Source organism: Caretta caretta, chromosome 1 (genome assembly GCF_965140235.1).
Source record: "Caretta caretta isolate rCarCar2 chromosome 1, rCarCar1.hap1, whole genome shotgun sequence".
Classification (NCBI taxonomy): Eukaryota; Metazoa; Chordata; order Testudines; family Cheloniidae; genus Caretta; species Caretta caretta.
The window spans coordinates 302,033,617-302,053,822 of record NC_134206.1 but is presented as its reverse complement, the minus strand read 5'-3'; the positions used below and the strand labels follow the sequence as shown (position 1 = coordinate 302,053,822).

The 20,206-nt window shown below is 40.6% G+C and overlaps 1 long non-coding RNA gene across 2 annotated transcripts in view; it reads right to left on the bottom strand.

Moving 5' to 3' along the window:
* The window catches only part of LOC125630321 (uncharacterized), a 63,490-nt gene that overhangs the window by 16,632 nt on the left and 26,652 nt on the right, over positions 1–20,206 (bottom strand). For both annotated transcript variants that reach the window (XR_007354629.2, XR_007354630.2), the window contains exon 3: positions 18,496–18,589. This is a non-coding gene — a long non-coding RNA (uncharacterized LOC125630321). The remainder of the gene's footprint in view (positions 1–18,495; positions 18,590–20,206) is intronic.

Sequence of the window (20,206 nt, the reverse complement as noted above, 5' to 3'; positions counted from 1 at the left end):
CATTATCTCCACTAACCTTTCTTCTGGACTAGATTTATGATTTCTTTTTAGATTATCATTTGTAAATCGATAAGATTTATATTAATATTATAATATGCTACACAGCTACAGGAAAATAATGCTTTAATAAATTAGTATTATTGAATCACCATGGGCCAGGCATTTTTTCTGGGTAAGTACTACAGCCTTTGTCCCTACAAATACATTAATAATAATAATTAATAAGTTTTATTTGGGAGGAAATTATGGCACAGTATCTTTGATGGAATCAAAAGGATGCTGTTGGTAAATAGGGATATCTTTTTTTGTTACCTTTCTTCAGTTTTTTAATTAGTCGTTTCTACACTAGATAGATATATTTTAGAGCTATTTGGCCTAATTCTGCCCTCACGACCGTTGACAAAACCCCACTGGAGTTGTAGAGTCACACAGGTGTAGCTGAGGGTAGAATCTGGCTCTTAGTATTCTATTTAGGTTATTAATTACCTTTATAACCACTGACAGAAATTCAGAAATGGTATGTCAGGAGACCTCCTACTATCAACGTAGACTCCTTTAGACCTGGTCTACGCATATGCAAAGGACTCAGCACAGATTACATGTTGAGGATGTGGAAGAAGAGGTAGATTACAGTAAGGCAGGGGTTACTTTAATTTACAGCTCCTTCAGGTTCTTCATTGTGTTTCACCCAATTATGCACTCTTACACTTAAGTAAAGCATGGCTAAGGAATACTAAAGGGAGTACTGTGAGTGTAAGATGGACCAATTTACACAACTTTGTGCACCCCATTCTGAATTTGGCTCATTTACTGATTCAGTTTAAATTTTTATGTCCAGTACACAGAAGAAATTTAGGTTTCAGAGGAAAAGCCAGAACTTTTCAGCTGTGAAAAGTGTCCAATTTTGTCTGCACCTTTCAGATATTTTACATTTATTCGTATAAGATTAAAACCAAAAACAAATCTTCCATTTCATGCAGTTTATCATACAACTAATTTATGATTTCAGAAAGAACTCAAGATTATTTCACCATGGACCCTGATCCTGCTGCTCTTTTTCAAACAGGCAATGATTTCATTAACTGATGTTAATCGGGGATTTGATGGCAAAGACTAATGGACTTGTAGGTCAACCAGACCTTTTGGGGGCACAGCACAAAACCTCACTCTGTACTAACAAAGTGGAATGTATTCAGCAAAAGACAATAAAAATTACCAGTGGATTGAAAAGAATGAATTATGAGGAAAGTACATATCGCGTGTATAAGAAATAGCTAATGTGGAACATAGTATAATACTCTTAAAATATTTGAAGATTAATTATTTAATGTGGTACACCGATACATATGGGAGTAATGGTACAAAATTATGGGCTGAAAAACACCAAAAAACCTCATGAAAAATCCTCCTGACTTGTAATGCATTAGGCTAGGGAACAGTCTCACTAAGACAGTGGAGAAAGTCCCCTTGCTTGGGACTTTGATAAGAATATTGGATAAAACAATAAACTATGAACTTCCCTGGTCTTGTATATATTTAAGGCACTTATCACCTAAATATATGTGTTGAACATTTTATTGTAGTAATAAATTGTGCAGTAGCTGAAGGATGGATTAGATAATCCACACATGTCCTGGGTGTGGTGTTCTGTCCCATGTAGTGGCACCGAGAGAGAGAGTTAAATGAGTCCAGTTGGCTTTTAGCTCATGCTGTAGCAGCTCATGCACTAGGCTCCACAGGTCCCAGGTTCAATCCCGCCTGCTGACGACTGGGGTCTGTTGGTGTTACAAGTGGGGGCTTGCCGGGAATTTCAACTGGGAAGACTCTGCAGCTCAGGATGCAGGTCTTCAGCTAGGGGAAGTATGTAACCCACACACCTCTCAGGTGGGGTGTTCTGTCCCATGTAGTGGTGCTGAGACCACTTAGAGAGTTAAATGAGTCTGGTCTACAGCCTTAGCTAACAGCCAGTTGGCTTTTAGCTCATGCTTTAGATGCTCATGCACTAAGTTCCAGAGGTCCCTGGTTCAATCGTGCCCACCAGCTACCAGGGTCTGTTGGCATTACATGGGCCTTCCCATGTCTAATGTCTATACTTTTAAGATTATTTGCCCTCTTTGCAAGAGCTTTTGGAGATTTTAGCCCAATATCCTGGCAAAATTACAACTTGGGTAATTACATTGTGTGCACAAATGTTCCCCTAATCATTTCAGTAGGAGAAGTTTTTTCCTTGCTTTCTCTCTTACAATCACTTCTTTGTAGCATTTCAAATTCAGGACTGTTATATCTCAGTGTAAACTGAAGGTATCCTCAATGGCCAACCCTTGACCATTCCTCCATGTCTGTGAAAGGACATTGACAAAGCAGAACTGTCACTGTTTTCCTGCAGAGAGAGAGAGGGTAGGTAGGATTTTGGTACTAGCTACATCATTCATAGAGGGGCTTGGGAGCAGGAGTAGTACAGGTCCAATGTGTCCATTATTAGATAGGTCCCTTTTGGTGGAGGTATACATTAGCTGTGGAGGATACTGCAACACATCTCCTTCCCTGTCCCCAAACCCTTGAGTAAATCCCCATAACACTCCTCTTCCACTTGGACTATGCTGTAGTTCCAGGATTTAGTCCTGCATGCACAGTCTGTAGAGAATATTGGTACCATTCTAGATGAAAGTCATTATGTACAAGGGGAGCATTATTATTTTCAAAAGCATTACTTTTAAAGAAAATGAAATAAAACTCTGAAAATAGAGATCAAGGGGCTGAGGTTTTGGGAGAAAGTGGAGAACACCATAAAATAATTTATATCGTTAAAAAATATTAGCTGAGCTGTGTGGTGCTGCAGATTGATCAGCTGTGGGTTGTGTGAAAATAGGATTGCCTGGAATGAAAGTGTAAAATTCAAACCATATCTCTTATTGATATGCAATCACTCAGTAAATATGAAATACAGATGAGTTCTCTGTGGTATCTCCTTTTCTTTTCGTACTTCTCAATTTATTTCTTAGTGCCTATTTCTCAAACCTTTCTATCCAAATATGTTTCATACAATATGTCATTGTTTTCTCCATTACGTCTGTTCTATTTCTCGTTTGCTTTTTTGATGTTGACTTTTATTTTCTCTCATCTTAAAAGTGCCTTACTTAAAAAATGCTACTCTAATTTCATGTTTTCAAAACATTATTATGCTACAAAGGTAAATGAGCATGTGATAGGGAGGGCTAGGCAGTAAAATGCCCACTTCTATCTGTAGGTACCTAAAATTATTTCTGCTCCCTGATAATCTGTCTTGATTATTTGGACCACCAGTTGTATTACCTACCAGCTTCTTGGAGTAGCTGGAAGGTTGAAGAGTGAAAGGAGGATGACTCCTGTAAATCTCCAATGGAAAATGCTGACACTTGAATAAAATAAAGTGAATTTTCCTGCTGGACATAAGCCAAGCTATAATCTGACCCATTATTCAGGGCTACATTTTATCTCCGAGACCACCCCTGTCTGCCAACTTGCTGGGCTGAGAAGGAATCCTATAGGTACTGGAGCCTGCTTCGCTCTCTGTTGATGCCCATCTGCCTGCCTGAAATAGCCTAGAGTTTTAAGATTGTGGAAAGAAGCCTGGAGCTTTGTTATCTTACATCCATTGTATTACTCCCCCACTTGACCTCTATCCCGGCAAAGTAGAGCAAGTATGACCCATTCCCTAAACAACCACTCAGCCACCAGTACAGGGGATATATGCCTCTGACTGACACAGAATTTGTGAGGGAGCCTCTGTTAATACCTGAGCAGCATACCACTTGGTGAATCCTGCCTCCATTGGAGTCAGTGGGATTTTTGACATCCACTTCGCTGAGGCCAGGATTTCACGGGCTTTCTCCAGCTCTGCTCATCTTGCCACAGTTATTCATTTTTGTAGACTAAAATAGCCCTCTTATCTTATCCAAGAGACATCCCCTGGTTGTCCCTTGCTGGCAGAGGGAAAAGGAGTTCCTACCTTCCCTACATTTAGGAACCCCAATCTGGAGCCCAGAGTATGGGCAATTGCACCTCCCAACACCCCTCTACTGCCTTCTCAAGATCACTTTTTCTCCCTCAACTCCCTTTCTATTATGCTTTTGCATGCAACATCATTCCATCAGCTTCTCTTTTTAGCTGTGCTACTTTAATCTGCAGTACAAACAAAAGGAGACAGAAACTCTTTCCTGAGGCACAGTGTTAGGTGACCTTCCCCTGGAAGAAGAGAGAAGGAAGAATGACATGACCTAAATTACTTTTGTTTTAGATAACATTGACAACTCTTCTGTCCACTGTCTAACACTTCTTTCTGTCTGGAGTTTGTCACAGGTATCTCTTCTGTTTCCAGTCTCAGATGGGCAAGACATTTTTTAAAACTCTACACATGGCTGACAAAAATAACTAATATCAAGTTGATCAAAAGGGGCTTGATCCTGTACCACTGAAATCTATAAGAGTTTTGCTTTTAACTTCCATGGGAACAGGCTAAAGACTTAAATGTCTTTCCTCTTTACTATCATCATACCACATGACAGGATGGTAAGATCTCCTGCCATCCACCTCAGAAAGAGGGGTATTTAATGAGATGGAAGGTTTATTGTCAATCAGTAAGCATTGCAAAGGGTGAAATGTCCTTTATTTTCTCTAAATGTAGATGGTCACTCTCTCCATCAGCTTCTCTTTAACTGGCAGTGATTGCTTAGTATCCTAGAGTCCTTTAGGCAGGCAACATTACTAGGGACACAATGGTGTGTGTCTGGATCACATATAGTAGTAATCCAAATATTAAAACAGAAATACCAAAAGTAGTTCACTAAATAATCAGTCAACTATTTCTATTTATTTATATGGTTCCCATCTTTGTTGTATCTGAGCACCTCACAAGCACTGATTAATTTATCCTCACCACGCTCATCAAGTAGATCGTAGTAGTTTGCCCATTTTACAGATGGGGAACTAAAACTCAGCGAGTTTGAATGACTTGTCTAAGGTCACACAAGAATTCTGTCGTCTAAGTGGGCACTGACCTAAGATACAAGTAGAGCTGGGTGAAAATTTTTCAGCAAATAATAAATTCACCAGAAAGTGGGAGATACTGAAACTATTTATGAATTTGGGTCATATTCAGTTGAATGATTTTGGCCAAAGGAAAAAAAAATATTCAAAACAGACAAACCACTTTGACCATTTAGAAACAATTTATTTGGACCATTTCAGAATGAAATGTTTCACTTTTTCATTTAAAAATATTTTGTTTTGAAATTTAGCAATTAAAAACAAAGAGATGAAAGAAAAGTTGGTTTGAATGAAAAGTTCAAAAATGAAAAGTCAACACTTTTTATTTCAAAATGACTGAAACATTTTGTTCGACCTGATATGACCCTCTATTTTTGTTTCAGTGAGAAATTTTTTTTAAAAAAATCAGTTTTGATTCAAACTGAACCAATTTTTTTTCCAAATGTTTCACCTCAGCTCTCATCAGAAAAAAACCCAATTATTTGCTCAGTTTTAACCTGAGTCTCAGGCTGGTGTCTTAACCATAAAGCTGTCAACCCTCTCTTTACCTCCTTTACTTAAAAAAAAAAAGTCCATATTTTCTGAAGTTAAACTTAACCTTTCATTCTTAATTTGACTTGTGAATATAAAGCACATACAGTATCTAAACCAGGTCTAAAGGAATAGCAGAACTTTCAGCACTGGTAACATCCATTATATTTTTCACAATTAAAGCTTTTCATAACTGATATGTTCCTTCATTATCATACCTGTTACTTATTAATCTTAATCACAGAGAAACAGATTTGCTTACTTAAAAAGCAAAATATTCATAATGTAATGCAGGGTTTTATTTGCCTCTCACTATACACTCAAAAATAGGTCCATTTTTGTGGAAAGTTCTTCTCTGGGGCTCATGTTGTTCAAGTGAAACAATTCTTTATACCAAATAAAAATGGACTCCTATGCCGATGGGCTTCGGAATTAAAAAAATTCAGTACATTTCATTTTTGTATGTTTTTAGTGTAAAAATATACATTGTTGCAAACTGTGAACAACCCAAAATTCGAGGAGTCATAGAATCATGTGATATGAAGCAGTGGCCACTCTTATGAGAATGAAAACATGAAAATCGTGGGCCATACTCTCAGAATGGGTAAATCAACATAAGTCAGTTTACAGCAGCTCAGGATCTGGCCCTGTGCATACTGCCCAGCTCTACTCATACCATAACACCACAACACATATTCTCTTCCCATCTAACAGCTCCTTTGACTGTCAATATTCCCAGGGGTCTTTCAAGAGCTGTGGCTCTGGTACGTACAAAAACTAATATTCCTTCTTTTATATAAGACCTTCAAGCCACTGCAATATCCATTTTCTCATATCTAGCAGCATTACTGTTTACATCCAGTTTTTTTTTCATTTTCCTAGTCTTCCTGCAGAAAGTTTCCAGCTACCAATCAGGAAATACTATACTATACTATACTATACTATACCCCTACTATACCTTAACCCTTTGCCAGACCCCACACTGTTACACTCATTCCCAATTTCCCAAGACATACCAATGTACCCTATTATCATAATGACATGGCCCCTTTCACATAATGGCACTTAGCAAGCACTTCACACTAGTTTTAATATGCAGACAAGTATTCCAAATTGCAGTATATGCTGCATTCAGATTGCTGAATGCACTAGGGGACTTCCAATATGAAGTGTGCATAATCCAAATACAAAGTGACAGTACAAAAAACAGTCATGGAAGCCTAATTAGCTAACAAATTAGGTGTTGTCAAGACAGTTACTGGTAAAATGAATATTTCAGTAATATTCTCTTTTTCTACAATTCAAACTCAAACATAACTAAAATTAGCATATTGTTCTTTTCATGCTGGTCATTGGAATTCTCTAGTCTTGCCTAAGTGAATACAAAAGCTAGAAAGTTTTTACTCTCTTCCTTTAAGTTATTGGAACTGTTATGCTTTGCATCAGGTCAGTCAATAAGGGGATGAAGGAGTCAACTCAAGGATCACAGAAGTGTAAAATAATTGGCCAGATTCCAGTCTCATTTCCATTGGCGTAAACCCTGAGTAATGCCATCAAGTTCGGTGGAGTTGCTTGGGATTTTCACTGGTATAACTATGATTGGAATTGGGCCCCTTAGCTTTCTGACATATTTTATAGCCTTTTTATTAACTATTACTAACTATATCGTTCTGTAAACTAAGTTTAGCCATGTGGAAAATCACAGCTGAAGAAGGGAAACTAGAAGAGAATAAATGATATTTAATTCAACAAAGTATAAACAGTACTGTGTAGAAATAAGAGATAATGGACAGTGGGGGAGTAGGTTTCAGGCATTTCCAGTTGTTCCTCACCTTTGTACTTATCCTTTTCTGTTAAATATATTTATAACCTTTTCACATGAAGACAATAGCTTCCTTTTAAGTGACATTTTTAGACCAAATTCTGCAGATGTCCTTCCTCCTTGTCTAAAATGACTGTCATGTTGCAATAAGTACAGAGATGTTAGCCGGTTTTGCTAAGATCAATATATAAATTGCCACACCAAAGAAAGCATTACAATGAAGATTCATATAGACTACTATCAATAATCAGGAATACACATACTACTTGAACAGGGATATGCAGCATGTGTATATTTTCAATGTCCAGGTGAGATCCTGACAATTGTATGATACTTCAGGTTCAATAAACAACCTTGACATTCAAGAATCCCATTTAGTCATCAGGTGGAATAGTCAAAGTCACAAGACTGGAAACATGGAAAACAAACACTCTTTGTTGTAGTAACTAAGTATATAATATCATATCATAGTTTTACAGAATTATACAATAATATATTTATATCAAACAATTTGGAGGACATTTTATGCTATTAGATAGAACAGTTGGAAACTCGCTATATTAAAACAACACTAAGAGTGAGAAATCAAACACACAAAAGAAGCCAGCAAATTCAAATAGTTCCACTATTGGTGTAAGTGCATTAACTCAGCTACAATGCACATTTAAGACAGTACATGGTATTTGCTAATAAACAGTAGCAGGCCAGATTCACTTGGAATCTATACTGTCTTCCACCTGGGTAGCCCTACTGTCGTGACCCTGACGGGGGCAAGTCCTGTATTGGGGGGGCGTATGTGTTGAGACTCAGAATGACTTTGGTTAAGGATGCAGAATCAGGCACTCAGCAATGCAGTAATAATAAAAAAATTGTAGGCTGTAATTTCTGTAGCATAACAAAGGATATTTTTAAAACAGGAACCCATACAACTTAGTCAATAGATCTTTAAAGCAGTCTGGAAACAACTAGTAGATCAGAGGCACTGTAATGTATAAAGACAGAAAATTCAATACAAGAGGTGTGCAATCTTCCTTCTTCCAAAGACAAGCTGTCTTAAAGTTCTTGATCTTAGATATGGGGCAGTTAACAATCTGAGGATATTTGCTTTTTTTGAAAGTGTTACACTGTTGACTCATATTTAGCTTGTGATCCACTATGACCCCCAGATCCTTTTCTGCAGTGCTCCATCCTAGGCAGTTATTTCCCATTTTGTTTGTTTGAAACTGATTGTTCCTTCCTAAGTGGAGTACTTTGCATTTGTTCTTACTGAATTTCATCCTATTTACTTCAGACCATTTCTCCAGTTTGTCCAGATCACTTTGAATTTTTATCTTATCCTCCAAAGCATTTGCAATGCCCAGGTTAGTATCATCTGCAAACTTTATAAGTGACTCTCTATGCCATTATCTAAATCATTGATGAAGATATTGAACAGAACCGGACCCACAACTGATCTCTGTGGGACCCCACTTGATACGCCATTCCAGCTTGACTTTGAACCACTTAAAACTATTCTCTGAGAATGGTTTTCCAACCTATTATGTATCCATCTTATAGTAGCTCCATCTAGGTTGTATTTCCCTAGTTTGTTTATGAGAAGGTCATGCGAGACAGTATCAAAAGCCTTACTAAAGTCAAGATATATCACATCTACCACTTCCCCCCATTCACAAAGCTTGTTACTTAGTCAAAGAACGCTATTAGGTTGTTTTGACATGATTTGTTCTTTTCACCTTATTATCCTCTAGATATTTCCAGATTGATTGCTTAATTATTTGCTTCATTATCTTTCCAGGTACTTGAAATTAAGCTGTAGGTCTGTAATTCCTTGGGTTGTCTTTATTCCCCCTTTTATAGATGGGTACTATATTTGCCCTTTTCCAATCCTTTGGAATCTTTCCAGTCTTCCATGACTTTTCAAAGATAATCCCTAATTGCTCAGATGTCTCCTCAGTCAGTTCCTTGAGTATTCTAGGATGTATTTCATCAGGCCATAGTGACTTGAAGACATCTAACTTGTCTAAGTCATATCATTTGGAACATGATAAAGCTTATCAGCTCAGAGCTCAAGTATGAAACTGCAGAAAAACCTGAGTGTCTCTGGATTAAGTTTAGAAGTGTGAGCAACAAGGGTGATGTTGTGGTGGGAGTCGGCTATAGACCACTGGACCAGGGGGATGAAGTGGACGAGGCTTTCTTCTGGCAACTCACAGAAGTTACTAGATCGCAAGCCCTGGTTCTCATGGGAGACTTCAATCACCCTGATATATGCTGGGAGAGCAATACAGCGGTGCACAGACAATCCAAGAAGTTTTTGGAAAGGGTAGGGGACAATTTCCTGGTGCAAGTGCTGGAGGAACCAACTGGGGCAGAGCTCTTCTTGACCTGCTGCTCACAAACTGGGAAGAATTAGTAGGGGAAGCTAAAGTGGATGGGAACCTGGGAGGCAGTGACCATGAGATGGTTGAGTTCAGGATCCTGACACAGGGAAGAAAGGAGAGCAGCAGAATACGGACCCTGGACTTCAGAAAAGCAGACTTTGACTCCCACAGGGAACTGATGGGCAGGATCCCCTGGGAGAATAACATGAGGGGGAAAGGAGTCCAGGAGAGCTGGCTGTATTTTAAAGAATCTTTATTGAGGTTACAGGGACAAACCAACCCGAGGTGCAGAAAGAATAGTAAATAAGGCAGGTGACCAGCTTGGCTTAACAGTGAAATCCTTGCTGATTTTGAACACAAAAAAGAAGCTTACAAGAAGTGGAAGATTGGACAAATGACCAGGGAAGAGTATAAAAATATTGCTCAGGGATGCAGGAATGAAATCAGGAAGGCCAAATCACACCTGGAGTTGCAGATAGCAAGAGATGTTAAGAGTAACAAGAAGGGTTTCTTCAGGTATGTTAGCAACAAGAAGAAAGTCAAGGAAAGTGTGGGCCCCTTCCTGAATGATGGAGGCAACCTAGTGACAGAGGATGTGGAAAAAGCTAATGTACTCAATGCTTTTTTTGCCTTTGTCTTCACGAACAAGGTCAACTCCCAGACTACTGCACTGGGCAGCACAGCATGGGGAGGAGATGACCAGCCCTCTGTGGAGAAAGAAGTGGTTCGGGACTATTTAGAAAAGCTGGACGAGCACAAGTCCATGGGGCCAGATGCGCTGCATCCAAGAGTGCTAAAGGAGTTGGCAGATATGATTGCAGAGCCATTGGCCATTATCTTTGAAAACTCATGGTGATCCGGGGAAGTCCCGGACGACTGGAAAAAGGCTAATGTAGTACCCATCTTTAAAAAAGGGAAGAAGGAGGATCCTGGGAACTACAGGCCAGTCAGCCTCACCTCAGTCCCTGGAAAAATCATGGAGCAGGTCCTCAAGGAATCAGTTCTGAAGCACTTAGAGGAGAGGAAAGTGATCAGGAACAGTCAGCATGGATTCACCAAGGGCAAGTCATGCCTGACTAATCTAATTGCCTTCTATGATGAGATAACTGGCTCTGTGGATGAGGGGAAAGCAGTGGACGTGTTGTTCCTTGACTTTAGCAAAACTTTTGACACGGTCTCCCACAGTATTCTTGCCAGCAAGTTAAAGAAGTATGGGCTGGACGAATGGACTATAAGGTGGATAGAAAGTTGGCTAGATTGTCGGGCTCAACAGGTAGTGATCAATGGCTCCATGTCTAGTTGGCAGCCGGTATCAAGTGGAGTGCCCCAAGGGTCGGTCCTGGGGCCGGTTTTGTTCAATATCTTCATAAATGATCTGGAGGATGGTGTGGATTGCACCCTCAGCAAGTTTGCAGATGACACTAAACTGGGAGGAGAGGTAGATATGCTGGAGGGTAGGGATAGGATACAGAGGGCCCTAGACAAATTGGAGGATTGGGCTAAAAGAAATCTGATGAGGTTCAACAAGGACAAGAGTCCTGCACTTAGGATGGAAGAACCCCATGCACCACTACAGACTAGGGACCGAATGGCTCGGCAGCAGTTCTGCAGAAAAGGACCTAGAGATTACAGTGGACGAGAAGCTGGATATGAGTCAACAGTGTGCCCTTGGTGCCAAGAAGGCCAATGGCATTTTGGGATGTATACGTAGGGGCATTGTCAGCAGATGGAGGGATGTGATCGTTCCCCTCCATTCGACATTGGTGAGGCCTCATCTGGAGTACAGTGTCCAGTTTTGGGACCCACACTACAAGAAGGATGTGGAAAAATTGGAAAACATCCAGCGGAGGGCAACAAAAATGATTAGGGGACTGGAACACATGACTTATGAGGAAAGGCTGAGGGAAGTGGGATTGTTTAGTCTGCGGAAGAGAAGAATGAGGGGGGATTTGATAGCTGCTTTCAACTATCTGAAAGGGGGTTCCAAAGAGGATGGATCTAGACTGTTCTCAGTGGTAGCTGATGACAGAACAAGAAGTAACGGTCTCAAGTTTTAGTGGGGGAGGTTTAGGTTGGATATTAGGAAAAACTTTTTCACTAGGAGGCTGGTGAAACACTGGAATGCCTCTAGGTAGGTGGTGTAATCTCCTTCCTTTGAAGTTTTTAAGGTCAAGCTTGACAAAGCCCTGGCTGGGATGATTTAGTTGCGGATTTGTCCTGCTTTGAGCAGGGGGTTGGACTAGATGACCTCCTGAGGTCCATTGCAACCCTGATATTCTATGATTCTATGATGATCCATTTAGATTTGGGATCAGTAAATTAGACAGATGAATCATTTGAGACAAATGAACCAATGACTGAGCAGCCACAAGGTGCTGTAGAACCCAAAAGGAATTGTCTTTAGTCAACCCATGAATAAAACAGATTTTTCCAAGACAAAATGAACCACTTGAACACACAAGGAGGAAAATGCTGAACCTGATTCTCTTTCACTTGCATGGGTTTTACATTGGTGTAACTTCATTGATTTAAATGTAATTGTTCCTGGTTTACACTGCTATAAGGGAGATGAGAGTCAGGCCCAGTACAAATAATGATTAATAATGATGGATACCAAACCAATAAGACAGTCCAAACAAGTTTAGCTGCCATGGGATGCAGGCAGATCCAGCTGTAGGCATAAGCAGACTAAGTAATTGCTTACAACCCTGAGCAGCGACAGCCCCCCACCCTCATTAAGTATTAGTATGTGTTTTGTCGGAGTAGGGCAAAAATATTCTTGCTTAGGGTCCCCTAATGGGCTAGCACCCACTGGAAGTAGTGGAACTCACTGGGACAAGCAAATCACAGGTTTCAACAACAGACAGTAATGACAGATTTTCCAGTAAATGTTGCTGAAATATCACTTATAGGTAGGATCATTCAACACATAATCAGATAAAGTGAAGACAGAAGGGCTAAGCTTGTCTTTTAGACACATTTTTATATTTCAAAGTTCATCAGTTTGTATCTACGGCAAGTGTAGTGTAAAATAAGTGGGAATCTCAGTCAGACAACTAGGTTACTGCCATTCTGGAATGCAAAATCCATGTAAAGTACAGGGACACATGGCACCTTCACTGGGGAATAACAACATGGAAGGGTTAAACCCTGGGGATTAGAAGTAAAAGAGTTAAGGTTATATTTGTTTCTGAAATATTTAGGCCAGCACAGAGTGGGAAGAGGTGTGTCGTTGGTAAAACTCAGCTGGTACAATATAGATCAGCTGAGGAGTCCAAACAAAAGCAGCTGGACCCCAGCCTTTCTCCACAAAGGACCATTCCCTTCACTGTGAGTCTCTGGCCCAACCTCTCCCCAGGCAGCACAGCTCCCTTTGGCACTCTGGATTCTGTGCCCGCTCCCTATTTTCATATCAGAGGGATGTCAAATAGCAAGAGTGGATAATACTGATGCTACTAATTACCTTGCATGAAGACAGTCTGCAGCTAAAACCTGGGAGTGAGCTTAGAAAATTGCAGTGCTATTTCTGCCTCAGATACAGACTTCTCTGTAACGTTGCGCAGGTTACTTCACCACAGTTTCCCCATCTATAAAAATGGGGCTAATACTTACTATAACTCCGAAGGATGTTATGAAGGTTAATTTCAGCATAGCAGGTGCAGCATAAATAACTAAAGTTCAGGTTGCATAATGGTTTCCAATTTAAGCAAGCAGTTTTAGTTGCTTATAACATGTTCAAATGTTGATATTTTGGTCTAAAATTTTCTAATGTTGTCTCTGCCCAAAATGATTTTGTTTTACAGTTTAAGACAATATATAATTTTTATGGAAATTTTTGAAATATTTTATGGTTTGGGTTTTATTTTTATAATTTCATACCAAAAGAACCTCCCAATTTTTCTTTAACTGGTAAGTGAGGACAAGAGGGAGAGAAAGGTTGAAAACTGAAAGAAGGTTGGTTGTTAAAAATCAAACCCTTTTTGTTTTATAGTCTTTCATTAAAATTAAAATGTCACAGGTATGTGTAACAATATATTTGATTACCTTGTCATGTGTTTCCACTAAGTATGTAAAGTTTGCCACTAAGTGCATGTCTTCATTGGGGATCTTTGCAACCCTCTTGTGTGGACATGCTGTACTGGTGTAAAAAGTGAGTTGCACCACGGCAATTTACCCCAGATAAGAAAGGGTACATCGGGATAAGAGGTGCAAGTCACTTTTTATACCAGTCCATAACCTCTACACTAGGGGGTTGCACTGGTGTAGTTACATTAGTTTAAAAGTAGTGTAGATAAGCCCCAAGGCAGGCTGTGGTGTGCCTGCTGTGTGGGTTTCCTTAGCTTTGAATCAAAAAGAGTAAAATGAACCTCGTACAGTGCGAAGGTTGTGGGTGGGCTACTGTGTAGTTTGTAAGGGGCTTCAAAGAATGGCTCCCTATCATAGACCTGAGGAACTATGAAAAGCAGCAAAGCTTCAGAATCCAGGAGAGTGAAACTCTTCCTTTTATGGTTTTTCTTTTCTCCCATCTTTTACTTTTTAAAGTAATATAGAAAATCCGTAGAAAAGCCATGTTAAGAGAGTTCATGTTTCATGCACAACCTTAGCTCCATCCCCTATGAACGTGGAAGAAGGATGGTCCAAAGCTCACGGCAACAGCCTGGCACTTGAGGGGGCCACTGGTTCAACTGCATGCTTTCAATGTCATCTTGCTCAAATCTTCTACTGTCTCCATACCTCAGTTCCCTGTTTTCAGTTCCTCCTCTTTGTCATCCTCCCCAAATGCCCCAGGAACTTGAGGCACTCCAGCCCCAGAGAAGCCTGCACTGCTAGACCAGTGGAACCAGAACCCTTTGGACCCTATGTTAGTACTTGTTACTAACGGCAAATCCTCGTCCCTGCATGTAGCTAGGCTTGTCTTGAGAGATTTCATAGACATTGGCAGGAGAGCCACTCCATCATAGAATCATAGAAGATTAGTGTTGGAAGAGACCTCAGGAGGTCATCTAGTCCAACCCCCTGCTCAAAGCAGGACCAACACCAACTAAATCATCCCAGCCAGGGCTTTCTCAAGCCAGACCTTAAAATCCTCTAAGAATGGAGATTCCACCACCTCCCTAGGTAACACATTCCAGTGCTTCCCTACCCTCCTAGTGAAATAGTGTTTCCTAATATCCAACCTAGACCTCCCTCACTGCAACTTGAGACCACTGCTCCTTGTTCTGTCATCTGCCACCACTGAGAACAGCCGAGCTTCTTCCTCTTTGGAATGCCCCCTTCAGGTACTTGAAGGCTGCTATCAAATCCCCCCCCTCAGTCTTCTCTTCTGCAGACTAAACAAGCCCGGTTCCCTCAGTCTCTCCGCGTAAATCATGTGCCCCAACCCCCTGATCATTTTCGTTGCCCACTGCTGGACTCTCTCCAATTTGTCCACATCCTTTCTGTAGTGGGGAACCCAAAACTGGACATAATACTCCAGATGTGGCCTCACCAGTGCCGAATAGAGGGGGATAATCACTTTCCTTGATCTGCTGGCAATGCTCTTACTAATGCAGCCCAATATGCCATTAGCCTTCTTGGCAACAAGGGCACACTGCTGACTCATATCCAGCTTCTCATCAACTGTAATTCCCAGGTCCTTTTCTTCAGAATTGCTGCTTAACCAGTAAGTCCCCAGCCTGTAATTGTGCATGGGTTTTTTCCATCCTAAGTGTAGGACTCTGCACTTGTCCTTGTTCAACCTCATCAGATTTCTTTGGGCCCAGTCCTCCAATTTGTCTAGGTCACTCTGAACCCTATCCCTACCTCCAGCGTGTCTATTTCTCCCCACAGCTTTGTGTCATCGACGAACTTGCTGAGGGTACAATCTATCCCATCACACAGATAATTAATAAAAATGTAGGACAAAACCGGCCAAAGGACCGACCCCTGGGGCACTCCGCTTTACACCAGCTGCCAACTAGACATTGAGTCATTGATCACTACCTGTTGAGCCTGACAATCTAGCCAGCTTTCTGTCCACCTTATAGGCCATTCATCCAATCCATACTTTTTAACTTGCTGGCAAGAATATTGTGGGAGACCGTATCAAACGCTTTGCCAAAGTCCAGATATATCATGTCCACTGCTTTCTCCATATCCAGAGAGCCAGTTATCTCATCATAGAAGGCAATCAGGTTGGTCAGGCATGACTTGCCCTTGGTGAATCCATGTTGACTGTTCCTAATCACCTTCCTCTCCTCCTAGTGCTTCAAAATGGTTTTCTTGAGGACCTGCTCCATGATTTTTCCAGGGCCTTAGGTGAGGCTGACCGGTCTGTAGTTCCCCAGGTTCTCCTTCTTCCCTTTTTTAAAGATGGGCACTATATTTGCCTTTTTCCAGTCATCTGGGACCTCCCCCGATTGCCACGAGTTTTCAAAGATAATGGCCAATGTCTCTGCAATCACATCAGCCAATTCCCTCAGCACCGTTGGATTCATTATATCTAAACCCATGGACTTGTGCTTGTCCAGCTTTTCTAAATAGTCTTTACCCTGTTCTTTCACCACTGAGGGCTGCTCACCTCCTCCCCATAAACGGTGTTGCCCAGGACAGCAGTGTGGGAGCTGACCTTGTCTGTGAAGACTGAGGCAAAAAAAGCATTGAGTACTTCAGCTTTTTCCACATCATCTGTCACTAGGTTGCCTCCCCCATTCAACATACCTGAGAAAACCCTTCTTGTTACTCTTCACATCCTTTGCTAGCTGAAACTCCAGTTGTGTTTTGGCCTTCTTGATTACACCCCTGTGTGCTCGAGCAATATTTTTGTACTCCTCCCTAGTCATATGACCAAGTTTCCACTTCTTGTAAGCTTCCTTTTTTGTGTTTAAGCTCACTGAAGATTTCACTGTTAAGCTAAGCTGGTCACCTGCCATATTTGCTATTCTTTCTGCACATCGGGATGATTTTTTCCTGTGCCCTCAGTAAGGCTCCTTTAAAATACAGCTAGCTTTCCCAGACTCCTTTCCCCCTCATATTAGCCTCCCAGGGGATCCTGCCCATCAGTTCCCTAAGGGTGTCAAAGTCTGCATTTCTGAAGTCCAGGGTCCGTATTTTGCTACTTTCCTTTCTTCCTTTTGTGAGGATCCTGAACTCGAACATCTCTTGGTCAGTGCTGCCCAGGTTGCCACCCACTTCTCCTTCCCCTACCAATTCTTCCCTATTTGTGGGCAGCAGGTCAAGAGGAAAACAGTTCCCGGTTGGTTTCTCCAGCACTTGCACTAGGAAGTTGTCCCCAACACTCTCCAAAAACTTTCTGGATTTTCTGTGCACTGCTGTATTGCACTCCCAGCAGATGTCAGGATGATTGAAGTCATGGCTAATGTAGCCCAGAAGCTGCAGTAATGTCTGGTTATCACTGCAACTTGAGAATAATGTCTGTAGAAGTGTAGAAGTGTAGAAGTAGAGTGGTGGACCCACTCATTCTGCCCCAACTTCTCTGAATTTTCTCACCACTCTGATTACACTTCATTGGGATGTAAGGGGGTTATAAGCGCACAGTGCTCCATGATGCTCCACGGGAAGGAACGCCCATGGTGAATCCCAGATATCCTGTGTTTATCTGCAGCAGAACCTGACCATTCCCACTGGGTCTGGGAAACCCTTTGAAGGACAGGAAGATTTTGTCTTAAAAGTTTCTTTAGGTCTTGCTGTTTTTAGCCATTGATCAAATGTGTATGAGATACTATCGAAATATGAGTGAAGTATTTATGCTAAGAAAAGATTTAGCTCTCCTTGGAAAAGAAAAAAGATAGCAATTTTAGGACAGTTGAATCTCCATCTTACATAGAATGGTGGACTTATACTGACAAGTTCAGGTAGTTGGCACTAACTCTTGTGTTATTAAATGGTTAAAATTACACATAATTTCCACCCGAACATTTTGAAACTATTCTTTGCACATTTTGTCAACACATTATCAATGACTACTTCAAGTACAAGAGGCAACACATTGAATGGCATATGCCAAAGGGACCTTATCTGTCATAACATGCATAATCCACTCTCTTTACCAGGCTTTATAGCTGCATCATGTTTTTGCAATGCCAGACATTTAATTTTATGGCTAGAGCATCTTCTGTTAACTTTCCATGCGCTAAAAGCTCAAGGGAAAAACGGGGGCAAATTCCTTGCTATATTTACCTTGATTGCTTCTGGAGGACCCGGGAAAATGTTGTGGACATTTTTACTATCAATTTGTGCATGGCTATAAAGTTTAATGGTTGATTTACTGAAGGGAGTGTTCTCACCAAGAATGAGAGTATGAGAGAGAGAGAGAGAGAGAGAGAGAGAGAGAGAGATTGAGAGAGTGCATGAGAGATAGAAAGTGAGAAAGTCCACATTGTACAAAAGTGCTGCTAATTTATTTTCCATCTCACTAACAAGGTGCTCTATAATATTGCTGCAGCTGTAATGAGGAAAATGGATGTTCTCAACCTCTGCTCCATTTAACTCCTGCAACTTAGAAAAGTCACGATGTGTGGGAAAAGACTTTATTAGTACAAACTATATTTTATCCTGAAGTAGCATTCAGCTTCTGTGACTGAAGTAGCTTGCAGCCCATTTCACGCACAAAATCTGCCAAAATTCTTTCCTCCTTTCCTCTGTCACTTTCCCCACAGAACAGAATGTGCCTCTGAGTCATCATATTCATATATCTTCCCTCTTAGAGCTGTGGAGATTTTTAACTGTTACACTTACCTTCATACAGTCCAGGTTAATAATCAATGTACCATTGACTTCAGTGGAGCTTTTCCAGTTTGTACTGGCTGAGAATGGAGCCCATTGGGTTGTACTATGAAATGATTACAAAGGAAAGCAATGTGAGGTACTGCATGTAAGGTTAGAGACATTTTAACTCACCTATGCATGGCATAATTAAGGCATCACTGGAATACTGTGTACAGTCCTGGCTAATTCACAATTAAAGAGATAGTGGTAAAGTAAAGAGAAGGAAGAGTAACAAGTCTGATGAGAGTGGAAAGCTTTGGAAAGGTTAAAAAATGTAAAATATTATGTACAGAAATAAAGAAAGAGGGAATGCTTAGTACCCTAGATTTGTCCTTGAGGGAAAATAATATAAGAAGGGAAGAAATATTCCAGGACGACCAAGGATGTCTGTCAGGAAGTACGTCTTTAAAGTGGAGGAAGGCAAGTTTAAATTAGATAGGAGGTTACTGACAGCAAGAGCAATATGACAATGGAAGAGATCTCTGCCAAGAGCCGTTTCTGAGGTACCATCAATAGAAGTGTTCATCAAAAGATTCAGTTAACACTATGGGGAACAGGGTAGGGGATAATCTGTTCTAGGTGCAAGGGTTTGGACCTGATGACCTCTGAAGTCTGTTCCAATCCTAACTTTGATACATCTATTGTATAGGTGAAATACCCTTAAAACCCCCAAGCAGGCTTTAGAATTATTCCTTTTGTTATAAAACCAAATCAAGAATATTAAATAACTTTTGGTTTACTTTTTAAGTAAAGATTTTGGTGAAGCGCTACTGAAATCCTGAACTACGTGGGCCACCTGCGGGGATAAAATCACCTGCTTTAAAATTGAATTGTTTACATGGCTGTAGCTTTCATGTGAGTTTTACTCATTACCAGATCCTCTTCACTACAGTATTATATCTTATTATAACAGATCCTGATTTTGGTTTTTAATGATAGGCGGAAATATAAAAAAAATCCTTCTGCAAATGGACTGTAGAAATTCATCGCCAGTCTGATGATGAAAAAAAGTAGCAGCTATAAAACCAAGACAGATGGTAGAATGGGGAGGAAAGAGAGGAATGTATTGGCTGGTGTCAATCTCCAAGCTGGATTCCTTAATGATATTGTTTGAGCTTAGCTTTTTCTCTTTTTTAATTGAATTTAGTGCTGGCGAAAGATGTCAGATCAACAGCCATGGAGAATTAAATTCTCTATTTGGTCCTGATCCAAAGCCCACTAACGTCAATGGAAAGACTCCTACTGCCTCCAGTGGGTTTTGGATAAGGTTGCTTATCCACAAAGCAGGAACAAGCAGCTGCTTCCTTTCTGTGCCAGTGCAGAGAGACTCAACTCTGACTAGAAGGGAACCATCTCTAAGGAGGAAAGTATAGTTCACACTCGAGGCCCATTGAATCCTTTGTTTCTCTTCTAAAGTTGCTGCTTAATGCTAATTGTCATGGAATATTTTGGTGGACATGTCTCCACTAGGAACTGGATTGAAACCAACCACTCATTTCACATAGGCCTCTGGACAGATATCATAGCTAACTTTTGCTCACTACCAGATATGGCTAAGCAAACATTGAAGAGTGCAATTGTAAAACAGACTCTGCAAGGGCCATTCACAGAAATAGGCAGTGAGTCAGTAAATTCTAAATCACTAGGAAACTCAAGGACTACAGATTCTGAATCTCCAACA